The sequence below is a fragment of the Microtus oregoni genome, unplaced genomic scaffold, assembly GCF_018167655.1.
Source record: "Microtus oregoni isolate MIOR12 unplaced genomic scaffold, Mior012 000092F_000, whole genome shotgun sequence".
Lineage (NCBI taxonomy): Eukaryota > Metazoa > Chordata > Mammalia > Rodentia > Cricetidae > Microtus > Microtus oregoni.
In genome coordinates this window covers 2,785,352-2,801,158 of record NW_024544601.1, presented here as the reverse complement: position 1 = coordinate 2,801,158, position 15,807 = coordinate 2,785,352, and positions in this window count along the sequence as shown.

The following is a 15,807-nucleotide window of genomic DNA, read 5'->3' as shown; positions in this document are numbered from 1 at the left end:
CTTAACTGGTCCTCTTCCCCTTCCTCTACTGCTCAAGAGTAGCTTTCTACTCCCATCATACCTCTAGAAATTGTGAGCATCCAAGCTATGGGGTGATTGGGGTTTTGCTCATCATCCATTTGTTTAACATTGGTAGCATAGTGTAGAAGACCAGGCATGGGCTATAAGTGGGAGCACAGAAGAAAATAAGATGATATTTGTAGTGGAAATGCTGCCTTGTCAAGGATGAAAGCAGAGAGGAATGCTGTCAGCATCCATAGATGAAGATGGTGGAATCTTTAAGAGGTAGCAGCTGCTTCGTGTCTAGCAGAGAGCGGCTGATATCCCCAGGGAGCAGAAGTTTGTGTCTTGTGAGGAAATTGTTGCTGAAGCCAGACATTTTAGTTTTGTGGCTCTGAGATGCCCTGTGCTGTGGAGAGGACTCAACAAAGACTGTCCACCGCTCAAGGCCAGAGAGGAAGAACCTAATGTTCTCAAGGGGAAGCAAGGCAAATGTCTACTGGAAGCAAGCGATCACAGAGGAGAGTGGAGGTTGTGACTCCGAGTCTTCTCTTTGAGGGGCTGGATGGTTTTAGAGTGTGCTGATGGCCTGAGGACATAATCAGACTTAGGAAGCAAACAAGGATCCAGTGTTGGTCCATGAAGAGGAACAGAGGGGACTGGAACACTGAGCTAAGTTGGACACTTCACTTGGCCCAACCCTCTGAAACTTCAGGTGTGTCTTGGGGACATTGCCTACTTATGCGTTTATCTGCCGTAACTGATGTTTTCAAAGTGAGTTTAGGGGCTGAACACAGCTCAGTCATGAAAGTGCTTGCTGCACAAGCATAAAGAACTGAGTTCAGGTCCCTAGCATCCATGTAAAAAGCTTGGAATGTCAGTTCCATGTCTGCAGTCCTTGTGTTGGGGCAGTTTTGGAGCTCTCTGGCCTGCTAGCCAGATGAAATCAGTGACTCAGGGTTCAATGAGAAACTTTGTCTCAAAAAATTCATCTGGAGACTGACTGAGGAATTCACCTAACAGTGACATCAGTTCTCCAGAGACATGCACACGCACCTACATGTACAGGTGCACATAAACACACAAACATGCTAGAGAACACATCCACTCCCCACACATACATAATAAAATGTACTGAGGAATTTGAGCTATCTGTAGTCTTAGACCACCACAGTCAAGTGAAATACCTGAGGTGTTTTCCTGGTCCCCGCAGCATGTCTTAGACTAGGCAATCCTAGAATTTTCCTTTCTTCTGGATGATATTATTGATTACACACACACACACACACACACACACACACACACACACACACACACACACACCTATAGTGAAAGCACAAATAAAGAAAGATGCTTAGTTCATGGACGGTTAGCTCAGAGAATTAGTTCAGAGCAAGCAGCACTTAGGTGAAGACCTCTGAAGCCCCAAGGCCTCCTTCATGCCCTTCTACTCCCAGCCCTTCCATGAACTCTGCAATCCTTTCCCAACACCACTTTCCCTTTGTCTGCTTCTGAACCGTGCGCATCAATAGACGCCTGTGGACTCTTTGATATCTGCCTTCCTTTACTCGGCATGCTACGTGTGAGATAGAGTCGTGCTGTGTCTCCTTCTCTATGCCTTGTGTATGTATGCATCCTGGTCCTCCTCTCTCCTTTGCTTTTTCAGTGGATAGTGCTTGCTTCTGCTTTGGCTGCTCCAAAGCCGAATATTCTGAAATGTGTTTCTTGGAGCATTTGAGAACTGTTTGGGGAGTGATTGGAAGCAGACCATGACTGAAAGAGAGCTCCCTGGATTTGCAGGCTCCTTCACCAACTGACCGCAGATGCTGTTTTGACTTATTATGGGATAAAGGCAGATAGGAAAGGGAAGTAGCAGGTGCTAGAGAAGATACGTTGCAAGACGGAAGACTTGCAGTCAAAGTAAGCTGAGCATTGGCAGAGACATCCTTCAGGCTAGCTGTCAAATAATATATTTTGTCCTCCACTGTGCCGGCCTATAAATAAGGAAAGGCTGCATTCTATACATATATGAAATTGTCAAAGAGCAAAGATGATGGCAAGCAGAAAGGGCCCCCAGAAACAGTGTCAAGAGGAGTCATTTGCTCTGCTTCCTTCAGAGAAATTTATGGAACTCTGCTTTGAAGTTCGCCTTGTGTGAAGTAACCCTGGCCCCACTTCCATGTTTCTTGTTGAGTCATGGCTATAGTCCACCCACTCAGCCATTTGAGGTGCAGTTTGCTCCTCACAGCTCAGACACCTCTCTCCCTCTAACCAATGACTTCCGCTTCCTGTGATTACTCATACATTGCTACATGGTGACCCACTCACTGCCTTTGCTCTAAGCTCTTCAGCTCTCTTCTCGCATCCATTTGTTCATTCATTTAATAAGTGCTTATGCTAGGCGCTCAGGAAAGGACTGGCACTAGCTTTCTGGCCAGGACCTAAGAGGAAACTTTGGCCCTGAGATGCCATTCTATTCCCCACTATACATTGTGGTTCTAATGCAAACATTCCTTCTGGAAGGCTCCCCAGCCATTCCCTTTCTCCACTCTGGGGTCCTTCTTTGAAAACCAGGGCAGTGACATCCCATTTTAGAGGCAGTGATGCCCACAGTGCTGGACCACTGACACTTACATCCCTCCTGGTAGTAGTAGCTGGCCTAGCTTTCCTCTTTCATCCATCAGTAGAAGAAGAAATCTTTAAGCCACTCCAGAAGAAGGAAGGTGAGTGTTCTATTCTTTGTTGTTCCCCTCCCAGGCCTTCCAGTATTGTGTTTGAATGCTGAAAACTCAAGTAGGGCCAATGAGAGAGGAGGGAGGGGTTCTAACGGTCTTATACTCCTATCGATGCAGTTCAGACTCTGACATAGGGCCAGTCTACCCAGAACCTGGCTGTGCTGGGGGGCATTGTTCCTCATGTGAATGTCAGGGGTTAAAAGGACAGAAGGCAGACCAGCACAAATGTGTGCAGGAAATGGTTTGCATGAGCTGATCTGTGGGTGTGGAGGAATGGTAGTAAAAAAGGATGGCAGTCTCTGGCATTCCCTTTTTCTCTGTGTGCCAACCCTGACTCCATGCCCCGCCTAACCAACTCTGCCTCAGTCTCCACTGGGAAAGCCCTCTCTCACCTCATATGCTTCCAGTAGAAGGAAACAACAAAAGCTTGGGTGTTAGTTGCTCCTCTCCATGACCCATAGTTGGGAGGAAGCTTAAAGGGAAGAATTATTTTGGATCACAGTTTGAGAGGGTTCAGTCCATGCTCTCCCGGCTCCATTGCTTCTGGGTGAGGGGAAGCAGAGCAGAAGGGTGGAGAGACATGGAGAAGCATGCATTCTCGTTTTATGGTTGCACCTCCAGTTGGGAAGCAAGCCCCCCAATCCATAGGTTCTTTTCAGAGTGTTCATATTATATCCCTAGCTGCGTGTGAATACTGAGTGCCTATGTGTTCATGAGCGTGCCTGCACTGGTGTTTCCTCCGAAGGACTGAGTAGTAAAGGAGGTGAAATCCTGCATCCAAATCCCTTGTTTCTCTGAGGTCAACTGCTGTCCGGAGAAGAGATGGGAACTGTTTAGTCGCCTAAGCCCTTCCAATAGTAGTGTTCAACCTTGCTTGTTAAAATTATCTGGAAGAGCTTTTAGGACGTCAGGTAGTTTGGGGATTGTCATTGTGGATCTCAGCTTCATTCATGGAGAGTCAAGGCTGAGGATCAAGGACCATGAGGCTGAAGCCCAGGGTGCCTCCTGGTCATGGAGACACAGAATCATGAGCTGGCTTCAAAGTGTCACAGTCCCCCTCCCAACCAAAACTACTACCACCGATCCCTACTCGCCTGACTCCTGGAGCTCAGTGGTAATTCTGGACTGCTCTAAGATTCCCATTACTGTGCCTCAGCCAGAAGCCATATTTTGGAGGGTGTGACAGCCCTGGGAGTAGGGGAGGTAGCAACATGGGATGTGGGACTAGAGGCGGAAGGGTATTAGACAGATACTTCTTTTGAACTGGTTCCATAAGGAAAGACAGCACACAGGGTTGGGGTTGAGGGGAGGGCAGCAAGTACATTTACTGCAGCTCACCCATGGACAAAAGCTCATTGCATCTGTCTCATTTTTCGTGACAAGAAGATAGATTCATGAGCAGAATGAAGAACTTCAAAGGCAGTGGCCCTCCTGTTCTTTTAGGCTGGACATGGAAACAGGCTCGGACTAGTTGTCCAATGTTCCCTTCTTTGCTCCCTTGCCTGCCACCTTTCTTTGCTCTTATCTGATCTGTTTCCTCTCACATCCCTGCTCCCGGACTCTGGACAGTGCACACAGGTTGTGCGCCGTGGAACCCCCCCTCCTCCCAGTCCCAGCCCTCCCCACCTCCTCCTGCACATCTCATCTTTTTACTTAATTTCCTGCAAGTTCTCATCCCTGGCTGCCTCGAGAGAGAAGAAACCTGGCCCTGTAGGTTCTGACCCACATCCATCACCCTTGGCAGGGTGGGGCAGGGCCAAGGCCAGGTGTCTACTTCTCATGAGAGGCAAGGGGCCCCCTTTCCAAGCGAGCTGCCCTAAAGGGTTCACAAGCCCCCAATCTCTTGCTTACCACAGTTTTGCCTTGCCAGACGGAAATTGTTCTCTAGGTTCACCCAAAGGCCAGAGCCGCTGTTTCATAAATAAGCTTAGCTCGACTTTTGTGTATTTCCTTTAACTTGGCAGGCCCTGCTCCCCCAGTACCATTTTGCTGGCACTTCATAAATACCTCCTTATGGCACCCTTCCACAGCTCACAGCATCAAGCGCTTTTGCAAAAGCAAACTTCAGGCCTCCCCATCACCACCCCATATCAATCCTATGCTATGCGCAGTGGCCACTTCTGTGGAAAAGAAAATGAAAGCTTGGGGAAGAGGTTTGCAGCAGAATCGGGTTTGAATTGAGGTCTGTGAGTCCCCTCCCCTGTGTTCTTAGATCTTTGCTCTCATGGAGCTCTCCCAGCCCCTGCCATTCATCCGGTCCTTGCAGCATCAAGGTTTGTATTTACCCTAGTGGCGTGCTTGGCTGGGGTGCCTGCCTTCCCTCTTGGACCTCACCTCTTATCTCACAGTACTGCCTGACCCAGCACAGCCTGGGCACCTGCGATGCTGTACCATGGCCACCTGTTAGCATTCTCGAAGGCTCTGCCCTACATTCCACAGGCAATGATCTGGGCATGCAGCATCTCCCCCTTTCTCCCTGCTTCTTCCAGGCCCCATCATTCGGATACCCACTTGATATAGGCTACAATATCCCACTTAGTTACACACCGGCTCCCATTTAGTTACCCACCAGCCATTGGCCACAGCATTCCCCTCCAGCCTGAGCAGGGCCTTAACAAAATCACCTCATCAACAATGCAAGACCTAGTGGCTACTGGCCTCTTCTCCATCTCCGGACTCCACCCCCTTCCTCCTCCTCCCTCAGCCCTCAGGGACCGCAAGGAGGAAATTGTCCTGTAATCGCATTTTACATGCACGTGGATCGAGTCGCTTCTCTCATCTGGTTATCTTTGGAAACACTGGTAGGGAAGAGGATATTAAAGAAATCCTCCTCTGCTCCATCTTGGGGTGGGGGGGGGGGGGAGGCAGCACATTTTGAGTCACTACCTTATCTTTAAAGAAACCCGACATGGAAAAGGCAGGGCGATACGATCAATGACTTCATCGGCTTGTTCTCTGAAGTTGTTTTAAGCTTTCCCTTCCCCCTACAGGCCCCTTCATTTCCTGTTTTCTGTCTCTAATGGCAAGGAATACACAGGCTCTCAGAGCTAAGTGAGCCTTGGTGGGGGGTGGGGGCGGGGTTCAACGCAGGAAGCTGACCAGAGAGGAAGCTTTTAAGGTCCAAACTGGAATCTTGCTGCAAGTCAGGAAATCTTTTGAATTCTCGTTTTATTTTTACCTTCACTCTGTGGTCAGTGGCTCTGGATGCTTTGTGGTCTCTGAAGAGTTGCTGATTGGGAAGACTAAAGGTTTCAAGTATGAAGGAAAGGAAGACTTTGGGATTTCATAACAGGAATTTTCAACCGCTTCTTTCAAGATGCTCCAAATGCCTCCCAGACGTTCCTGCATCAATTCTTGCCTCCTCCCACGGTGAAGGCCATGGAACTGGTACCATCTGAATCATTCCATGCAGGGGAAAACAGAGACACCCACTTGTTCCTGCTTACCCAGCAAGTGGGCACAACATTGTGACAGTTGTTTGCCCAGGCCCAACCAGCTTTGGGTGGTCTATGTGTGTGTGCGTGCCACCCAAACATTTGTGTGAGCACATGCATAAGCTATGGGTCATATTTGCAATGTCTAGGGTAAGAAAACCCACCAACCTTTGGCTCCAGTTGCCTCTGTGGAGGGGAAGTTTCTGAGTTCTGGTTTGTGCTCCATCTTTTCTGTTAGAAGAAGGGTCTTTGGGTGGGCTCTTATTGGTTGCCATGGTAATAGTGCCAGCCATTCTCTTGTCAGTCAGAGAGTGGCATCCTCTGCAGGGGCATCACACAGAGATGTTTTCATCTGGCAAGCTTATTTGAGGGGCTGGGCACATGGTGCTTTCCCTGAAAACCAATTCTCTGGGGTCCCAAGCTCTTTCTAAACCCTCAACTGGCCTTCTTAGCTCTCATCTTTGCTACATGTATGTGGGGCCTGAGCACACACAGACAGACCTTAGGCTAGAGCGCGAAACTGCCACCTGCTGCTGAAGGGTGGACTTCTCTGGTGTGCATCTGAGGCCAAAGTGTAAGCCCTGTTGCCTGAAAGACAGACATGGGACAGGACTGGTCCTTGTTCTATAGACCGTAGTAGGTATTATTGTGTTCTACTCCTATGCTTTTGCCCTTCCCACTTTAGTGAAATGTAAGAAGACCAAGAGCAGTGGCCAAGAGGCCAAAAGGGCCACAAACCAAAAATGACTGGGCTATATAAGAATCAGAGAAGCAAGGGGAAGTTTAGGTTAGGGGGCAGGCATGCCAGTCAAGAGGACTCTGTAATAGTTAGGGACTGAGAGATGATGGGAGAACCCTGTGGCCAGCATCTGTTTTGATATGTTAATAGGCACCCCAGTTAGCTATTTGAGACATAACAGTGAGTGACTGCCTTTTGTTGTAGTTTGGATGAGTGCCTCTCAAGGGCGGTCTATAAGTAAAAGCTTGCTTCCCAGGGTGGAGATATTGGGAGGTTCTGTATACCTTTAAGAGGTGAAGCCTAAAGTGGGGTTTTATGTTATTGGGATCATGCCCTCAAAGGGCATGCCAATCTCTTAATCTAGCCCCTTGATTCTCGGCTGGAGACATGAGCACCTCATTGGACAGATCAACCTGCTATGATGTGATGTGTCTGTTTCCCTCACTGATGGCCAAAGCAATAGGGCTGCCTAACTTTAGACACAAACATCTGTAGTAAGAGTGGGTCCTTTGTTCTGTCCCACCCAGCTCCCAGCCACCTGGATATCTTAACCTCCGAAATAATCACACAGAAATTGTATCAGTTAAATTACTGCTTGGCCCATAAGCTCTAGCCTCTTATTGGCTAATTCTGACATCTTGATTCAACCCATTTCTATTAATGTGTATCGTCAATTGACTGTGGTTTACTGGCATAAGTCTAACCAGTGTCCTTCTCGGGCAGGAGAATCATAGCGTCTGCCACACTGCCCTTCTTCCCAGCATCCAGTTCAGTCTACTCCACCTATCTAAGTTCTGCCCTATCAAAAGGCCAAGGCAGTTTCTTTATTCAACCAATGAAAGCAACACAAATACAGAAGGACCTCCTATACCATTTCCCCTTTTCTGTTTAAATAAAAAAACAGTAAAATTACATATAACAAAACAGTTATCAAGCAAGAACTACAGCTACAATATTTATATCTATTTTATATTTTATCATAACAATGGAAAACTATAACCATCTATTCTTCAAATCCATCAAAGACTCCAGAAGGATATAATATTACCTAAGTAAACAAGAAGTAAGTAACTTCCAAGACCCTAGAAATGACAGAGACATCTCACTGCCTGGACAGTCACCTAAAGTTTTTCTGTGCCATTGGGGCATCCATCTTTGGCCTTCAGGCCCATAGTATCCAGCAGACTTTTCCATGAAGCAGGAAATTTCAAAGACAGTTCAGTCACTTTCTTTTGTATCCTGCAGAATGTCCTGCAGACTCTTTCATGAAACAGAAACCCAAAAGGACCATCTTACCTTTAGGCAAATTTAGCAGTCCACTCTCTGTAGGTTCTTCATGTCCAGTTTACGCAACAGTTCAGGCAAGAGCAGTTTCTTGCTCAAATGGCTAACAAACTCCATAAGGAGCCTCTTCGATGCCCATCTTCTTCAGAAGTAGCTTGGTGCTGCCAGGAGTAGACATGTCTCATTGTCATGAAAATCCCTAAGTTATTAAAACATTTTAATGCCATATTTTGTAGTTTCTTAAAGATATGAAGAATGCCTGTCTAACTGAAATATATCTCTATATATCTAGAAAATCTTAACTAACTACAAGCTTGACTATTATCGATGATTATCCATTAACAAGCTCTATTTCCTAATTATACATTACAGTTTTAAATGAAATGCACAATCACAATACCTTAATCAAGAGCAGAAATATACATATAACAAAATTGACCTTAAATTTATATCAACCAAGCAAAATTTATGTCAATGTAAATTATTCATATCTATATCGTATCCCCCTGTAAATGTGAAAGAACATTTATAAACAATATTTGGGAATATGGGTGCAGTTTTTTCTCTCCAAACTGCTTGGTGCTCTATGGGGGCGCTGTTAATCAGGTCTTTTATGATGTATCCTATGTGCGAGGTTCATCTTAGTCTACAGTTGAGTGAAGTAATTTTTGAGGGTGTTGATGGCAACCTTTCAGGAGGGCATGGTCTATCATACCATATTGGTCTAGAAGCAATCCACAGGGTCTTATCTTCTGTGAAAACAGAAGAAGAACGCCTTTTCCAAAGCATCATATCCTTAGACCCAAATTCTGAAGTCAAGATACCTTTATAATATCCATGCTGGTTTAGCTTGGCAGCCCATATAATGAGATGTCTCTGTACTTAGCTCCTTCACAGTCAAAATAGTTAAAGAAAACACAATAATACACATAGTCCAGACTCTCTGTGAATTTTTTGTTTTTACATGGCTTATTTTTCTTTATGTTTTTTTTTAATCTATGACTATCTGTACTCTGTCTCTTTAATGACTTTGCCCCCTTTTTTAAAAATGTTAACTTTATTTTATGACTTTCTGTACTTTTTTTCTTCTCTCTCCCAAGCCTATGTACTTTATCTAACACTATGACACATTTAGAGGTCTTTTATGTCTGAATCTGTCCTATTGCATTGTTTTTAATTCTCTACTATCTTGAAGAACTTTTAAAATGCTAAGCTCTTAAGAATCTAAGCTGCGACAATCCCAGGTCAAAGTACTGCCTGCTTGCCCTGCCCAGTCCAACATGGTGGAGCCGCTTGTGCCCCTGAGCCATGCGCACTGCACCACTAGCATGGCAGAGCTGCTTGTGTCTCTGAGTCACTTGTGCCTCTGAGCCACAGTGTGCAATGCCCCCCTTCCAGGTACACTGTCACAAACCCCATCTAAATGCTCTGTCTCCCTCAAGAGAAAGAGGTCACGCTGGCAGCCCAGAAACTAGTATTTCAAAGCCACCACTTTCTAGTAGACCTGATCCTGCCACCTACCCAGGCAGGGAGTGCCAAGCCACAAGCATGGTCTCAGGTACTTTGTTACTGACCCCGAGTGGGCATACAAACATCTATGCCCACAAATGCTCCATAGCTGGAGATTGCACCTGTGGCAGGGCCCAGGAAGCCTCGTTTTAAAATGGTGCAGCTCTTTTTTTTTATTGCTGCTGTCACTGAGTCAAGAAAGTCTCTCTGCGGCAGGCCACCAGCAAACAGCAAAAAGCGGTGTTAAATTCTCTCTCCTTTTTAAGCTCTTGCAGGTTTTTAAGTGGATTTAGTCCATCACATTGGGTGCCAAACATCTACGACCTGGCTGCCCTAGTTTGCTTTCTATCACAGTGATAAACACCAACCATGACCAGTAGCAATTGTGAGCTGAAAGGGTTTATTTCAGCTTATAGTTTACAGTCCATCACTGAAGGAAGTCAGGGCAGGAACTCAAGGCAGGAGCCTAGAGGCAGGAACTGAAGCAGAGACCATGAAGAAATGTGGCTTGTTGGCTTTCTTTCCATGTGCTTGCTTATACAGCCCAGTACCACATGCCCACAATAAGATGAACCCTGCCACATCAGCAGTCATTCAGGAAAATGCCCCTCAGGCATGCCCACAGGCCAGTCTGATGGAGGCAATTCCTCAGCTGAGGTTCTTTCCTAGTGTCTCTAGTTTGTGTTAAGTTAACCCAAACTAATCAGCACACTCTTTTTTATCTGATAAACAGTTGTTGTTAGTTTTTTTCTTTTTTATGTGTGTCTGCACACATGTTTACATATGTGTGGGTACACATGTAGATACATGTGCATGCATGTGGCTAGAGGCCTGATGCTGTCGCAACTGAATGATAGTCTGCTTGCCTTATCCTTTGAGGCGGGATCTCTCAGTCAAACCCAGATCTCACTGATAAGGTCAGTCTCACTAGTCAGCATGTCCCAGAGATCCCTTGTCTCTGTCTTCCGAGGATGGAATTACTGACAACAGTCATGCCCACCCAGCACACATGTGGATTTTGAGGATCCAAACTTGAGGCTTTCTGTTTGCTTGGCAAGGGTTTTAACTTTATTATTTTTTTTTTTTTGAGTCATCTCTCCTGCTATGTCAGGTCTGTTGCTGGGGTGATTTGAAGCTGACACATCATTCAGCTTCCAGCCAACAGTGTCTCCACTCCTTTGCCTCTGGGCTTCCTGAAGAAGTAAAGCATGGCAGTGCAATTGCCGAGGGCTGGAGTGCCAGGGGGCAATGCTATTCCTAACTCAGTGGAGAAACTCTCAGCCATTGGTGCCTCAGGTGGTCCCAACAGGATTCAGCCCTTGGGGCTCACAGTAGCAAGTATCCTGGCAAGGCACTGTCTCACTTCTGCCTGCTTCCAACTGATGCTTTCTGGGATTACTTCCCAAATGAACTGCATGCTTCTGGAAGCTCAAAGTTTCTTCTGCCATCATAGCCATGGGGCAGTGTAAACTGCTTTGGGTGGGTTACTTAGTCTAGGGGTTGTAACCCACCCTGCAGTCAGTTATTCCAGGGTCCCGTAGAGGCACTATCTGAAAAGACATGAGCAAGAGAGAGGAAGAAGGCCAAGCAGATTTGTCGAAGCCTTCGTTTATTAGAGTCAGGGTTACAGCTTATATAGGATAAGGAATTAGGGGGGGGCACAGGGGCCTGGGCTTTTGCCACATGGTTCACGTTGGTCACGTAGGCCAGGAGGTTACGAAAGGTCAGGTCATGTAGGCCAGGAAGTCACAAGTTGACAGACCTAGTTCTCTAGATAGTTTTGAATGTGGGGCGGGTTCCGCTAACAGATATTTCTCTATTAACAGATAATTGGGAGTGGGATAGGCTCTGCCAATAGAACAATTCTAATTATTATTAGGAGTGAGTGGGGTTCTCTGTTAACTCCTCAGGGCAATGGTTCCTGTAATAATTTTGGGGGGGAAACGGCTCCTGACAGGGCAGTAGCCTCTAAGCGTATGGCAAAGTTTCTAGAAATTGTCCTCTGCCCGAGTTAAGACTGAGAGCATCTCTGACATCTTATTAGCCTTTCCCATATCTTTTCCCATTACTGCATAATATTCAAAGTCTTGTCCTGAACCCCTTCAGTTAGTCCAATGACTTCTTATATTTTGCAGAAGAAAAAAACATCTCTGGTGCAGAGCTTGGTCGCAGTTCACTTGAATGCATCTGATCTTTGGTAAAGCAGGGACCAGAAGGCATGTGTTTGGATTTATGTCCCAAAGTCCTTTCAAGTTCAGATATAAGTATATGTACATGTATATGTATGTATAAATGTGTGTCATAGACTTTTTCTCCTCAACTTCTCTTTGTTTTCAATATAACAAAGAGTTCGGTACCAAAAGAAGCATCCATCGAGGTGACTACAGCCTGCATCCCTCATGCACACTAGTAAATGTGTACCAGATTGTATGCCTAGCCTGAGATATATGGGGGTCAGCCCCTTCAAGGACAGAGCACCACAGAGGTCTATTGCTAAAGCCCAAAGACCTGGTATCCTTAAGGCCGAGGCAAGTGGTCATGTGAGCCTGGTTTGCTTGGTAGCAAGGCAACTGAAGCAGCTAACAGGGACCTTTTCCGCCCAGGGCAGGGCTTGTATTTTCACTCTTCTCTTCCTCCAGATAATCACGTGGCTCAGTTCCCCACTTGCTCACAGCAGGAGCTCAATGGCCCCCTCATACAGGTCTCGCCTATCCACTTGGAAACCTAACCTCCTTCACCTCATTTTCTTTCTCCTGTAATCTTTATTCCTGCTGCTGTGCAAGAGCTCTGCTCACGTCTGCCTTTCACTCCCTCCAATAGAGCATGCACCTATGAGGAGAAGGGCTTCTGATTTATCCCTCTCTCCTTAGTACCTAAAACAACGTCGGTACTTTCCAGAACCTTGATAAACACTGAGTGGATTAATGAAGCAGTGAATCACTGGCAGGAAACTGTGGCCTGACGGGGCAGGTTCCTTCCCGGAGCCTAGGAATTACCGCGGCAAAGTGGGACAGAGGTAGGAAGGATCCCCAAGCCGGCTCAGCTCCGAGGCCTCTGGCCCATTTCTCTGCTCCATGCTGTGCTCATTAAATCTCCAAGTAACATGGGACTCATAAAGCAGAAAACAAGGAGAAGAGAGATGGATTCTCAGCGGAGATAGGACATCAGACCCCTCCCCCCTGCCTCCTTCCTTCTTCCTGTTGTATTCCAAGAAGCTTCTTTAGAAAGAAAGCCGGCGCAGGCTCTCGCAGAAACCGCTCTCGGAATACTCGGATGCACAATCAACCAATTGTTAAGTCCTCGACAATACCTCATCAGCGAGCCCAGCACTATAATTAAAAGTAAATCCAGCTCAAGCTCTTTAAAATAGGATCTAATTTAATTGGGGCGTTTAATCTATCACTGTCACTCCAAGCCAACCGGGGGAGAATCTCATCGCAGCGGTAGGTGACAGGAAGACTTAAGCGGCCCCTCTGCAGGGTCTCCCTGTCGCCCCAGGCCTTGTGAACAGCTGGGAAGGGACAGGCTTCAGTAATTCTGGAAAAGGGAGAGCCCACAGAAACCGAGGACTACAACAGCGCCCAGTGGAACGTGGGTGTGGCTGCCCGTGGGGCTCTGTCTGGACTTTAAACCAGGTTTCCAGTAGGAAGTGGGAGAAGTGGGCAGAGACTTTCCCCTGCCACCTACCTCACCTTAAAAAATCAAAAACAAACCAACAAAAACTTAGAACACCACACAGAGATACTGTGAAAAAAACTAACCTTTCTTCATGAGGCTGGCGTCACTGCACAAACGCTTTGTGCGAGAGTCAGTGTGTCCCTGCCTTATGTTATTAGCTTGGGACCCAACTCAAAAACAAACTCCCATCTTTTAAGACTAAAATAAGAGAAAGCATGTATTAGCCAGACAGTATCAAATTTGGTGCTTCAGGAAAACGAGCTTAAAATCATTTAACAACAGGTTCCGATCCTGAATAAGCCACTCATTAATTTATCAGTCTGAGGATGTTTTTAAATATCCACCTCCCCAAGGGATAACCTATTGTCCTTGTCAGAAAGAGAGGACTGTATTAGGCACTTCATAGGCTTTATGGTGGGTTTCAAGTACCACACCCGAGGCCATTAGCCGCTCTGAGTGGTTTTGTTCATCCCCCTGTACTCACCCTACAAATGAGCTGCAATCAGTCAGTTCTCATCCTGCACCCTTCTAATGGACCCTGCTCTCTAGCCAGAGTCATCTTTATGCACTGGAAGGCAGGAGTGGTAGAATAAAGCCCCACTGTGTGTGTGTGTGTGTGTGTGTGTGTGTGTGTGTGTGAGAGAGAGAGAGAGAGAGAGAGAGAGAGAGAGAGAGAGAGAGAGAGAGAGAGAGAGAGAGAGAGGGAGGGAGAGAGAGGGAGAGAGAGAGGGAGGGAATGCTTGTATGGATGCATGCGCATGTGAATGCGGGAGAGCATGTGTGTAGAAGCCAAAGGTCCAGTGTCTTCCTCAGTCAGTCTCCACCTTATTGGTTTTGGAGACAAAGGCTCTCAGTGATGCTGGCTAAGCTGCATGCCCAGTGAGATACAGAGCTCTGTCCCCTACACTCTCTCCGCACACTGCCCATGCCTGGCTTTTTGATAAGCATGCTGGGGAAATAACCTGAGGTTTTTATGCTTGCATGGCAAGCACTTCACGGACTGGTCATCTCCCTAGCCTCTGACACCTCGACACTGACCTGGAGGCATGTTGTATGTTTCAACCATGGCTCTGAGAGATCTCCCACGAGACTGTGTTCACTGCAGAAACAACTTCCGCTACTTTTCTTCCCTTCTGAATAATTCAGTCTCCCTCATTCTGGCCCCTAGGTCACCCGCAAACTAATGATGGCACCTTAATTTTGGGTCTGCCTTAGTGGGTACTTAAACTCATGTCTATTTACTTTGTCACCATAGTGATTTCCAGGTGTGTTCAATAGTGAATCAGCAGGCCATCATTTTGAGTGTATTTTTAAAGTTCCCTTAAGACCATTGAGGAAGGACTCCTCTCCCTGTGGGCTGGTGTCTGCCCTCCACTCTTCACCATTTGGGAGGACTGCTCTGATCACTACTTAAACGGTGGAACTGTCAACTCCGGTGTCTGATCTAGAAGGGAAAGATCACGTCCCATCCATGTGAGTGCTGGGAAGTCCTGTAAACTAAATAGCACTACCTTCCCTTCCCCAAATATATTCTCCTCTTGAATTCCTTAAAATGTGGCCTTATTTGAAGAGAAGAGTTTTTAGATGATCAAGTTGAATCCATTAGTGTGGGCCCTGATCCAACATGATTGGTTTTCTTATGAAAGAAGAGATTTAGGACTGGGGACAGAGTTTAGCTGGTGATGTATTTACTTCTCACCTTAGCTGCTTTTTCTGCTGCAGTGATAAAACACCATGAACAAGGCAACAAGAAAGCATTTAATTTGGGGCTCACAGTTGTAGATGGTTAAAGCCCACGACCATCATGTCAGGGAGCATGACACCAGGCAGGCAGGCAGGCATAGGACAGAAGCAGTAGCTGAGAGCTTGCATCTTGATCTACAAGCACAAGATGGAGAGCTGAGAAGGCTGTGGACTTTTCAAAAATCATGCCCCCACGACCTGCCTCCTCCAACAAGGCCACCTCTCCTAATCCTTCCGAAAGAGGGACTAAACATTCAAATATGTGACTCTGTGGGGGCCATTCTCGCTCACTGCACTTGGCAAACATGAGGATATTCATTTGATCCCTAGAACTTACACATAAAAAGCTGGGCATGGTGGTAGATACTAGTAAATCCAGCGCGAGTAAGCAGAGACGGGCATAGCCACAGGGCTCTCCACCTAGCCAGCTTAACCTTCTTGGTAACTTCCAGGCCAACAAAAGAACCTGCCTTAGACAATTAGGTGGGAAGTGCTAGATAAATGATTACTGGAGTTATCCTCTGGTCTCCATGTGCATACACACACACACACACACACACACACACACACACACACACACACACACACAGAGAGAGAGAGAGAGAGAGAGAGAGAGAGAGAGAGAGAGAGAGAGAGAGCGCTACACATGCGTTCACATGCACAAAACCAGAAAGGCAGTAAGGCT